This window comes from Mandrillus leucophaeus, unplaced genomic scaffold (assembly GCF_000951045.1).
Source record: "Mandrillus leucophaeus isolate KB7577 unplaced genomic scaffold, Mleu.le_1.0 Scaffold969, whole genome shotgun sequence".
Lineage (NCBI taxonomy): Eukaryota > Metazoa > Chordata > Mammalia > Primates > Cercopithecidae > Mandrillus > Mandrillus leucophaeus.
In genome coordinates, this window is record NW_012110574.1 from 247,257 (window position 1) to 248,761 (window position 1,505).

Sequence of the window (1,505 nt, forward strand, 5' to 3'; positions counted from 1 at the left end):
TTAAAAAGCACAAAATATTCTAACAACTATAAAGCTTGATGACATTGTGCAAAATAAAATGAGCCAGTCACAAAAAGAGAGATTGTATGAGATATACGAAGCAGTTACACTCTTAGAGAAAACAGAGTGGTGTTTGAAAAGTGCCAGGAAATGGGTAAAATTCATAGTTTTTTAATGGGTATTGATATTTAGCTTTGCAAGATAAAAACATTCTAGGAATATGTTGCATAACAATGTCAATATAATAGGACTAAAATAAATATTTAAAAATATTCTATTGTAAATGTTATATGTTTTTGACAAGTAAAAATAGACAATACCTAAAAGAGACACAGAGTTATGACAGTTTCTACATTATCTTTAAATAGAAAAGTTTTTCTCCCATACAAAAATAATACAGATTCATGAATAAATACATGTTGAAACTAGGAGAATTTCTATGACTGCTCACCTAGACAAGATTAAATAACCATTCACAACAAACCTATACCAGAAATATAAAAAGAACAGGGAAAATATTTATACGGGTAAACACAGAGATTGTTATATTGGTAGTAGACATATGGCTGATTCATATTTGACTTTGTTCGACACTGTCTTAAATTTTACAGAGTTAAATATTGGCATACTCAATTATAATATAAACTAAAAAACCAAAACAATTAACTCGTTTGAGGTGGCATATCCTAAAATATGTAACACAAAAATATAAAATTCCAAAAGAAAATTAAAACATGAAATGTAAAACTTATTGGACACCATCAAGTACATCAATAAATTCATTTAAAAACTCTTAGAAGAAGAATGTAGGGAAAAAGTAATGTAGAGGTTACTTGTAGACAAAAAAGCCTGAGAACTTCCCAAATTTTGATGTAGCAATAAAATTCCTAACCAATAATACTTGATTCAAGATTAGTTTACTTTAAAAACAGATAAAAATAAAGACTTTTCAAAATAAAAGGTGACAGTGTTATGATTCATTATGACTAGCACAGTTCTACATGAAGGGCTACATAGTGACCTGGCAAAGTGGATTATGCCTGTAATCCTATATCTTTAGGAGGCCAAGGCAGTAAGATAACTTGAGACCAGGATTTCAAGATCAGCCTGAGCAACATAGTGAGACTCTGCATATAAACACACAGAAATGCTAAAATGACTACATTATTTTGAAGAAAAAAAAAATGATGGTGGACAGCATCATAAAACTATATTTAAATATAAAGCTATTAAATGTCAATATACACACACATATAGAATTCTTTACTCTCATAATGATGGAGCATAAAACCTTTAAAGTTATTCTATATAAAGAGAAACTAAAAATAAATCTGCATAAATCTGTCGATACCCAATAAAAAATAATACAGTTTTTAACATCAATAAAAAAACTGGAAAATATAATAGTTTTTGTATTAAATTGAAGTTGTTATGAAATTAAAATATATTGTTTTAACTTTAAGATGTTTTATGTAATCTCCACTTTTCAAGATAATTACATTGTA

At 27.7% G+C, this 1,505-nt stretch overlaps 1 protein-coding gene across 1 annotated transcript in view; it reads right to left on the reverse strand.

Moving 5' to 3' along the window:
• Positions 1 to 1,505, reverse strand: part of ZNF680 (zinc finger protein 680) — a 57,624-nt gene that overhangs the window by 6,701 nt on the left and 49,418 nt on the right. The gene's annotated exons all lie outside the window — the stretch shown is intronic.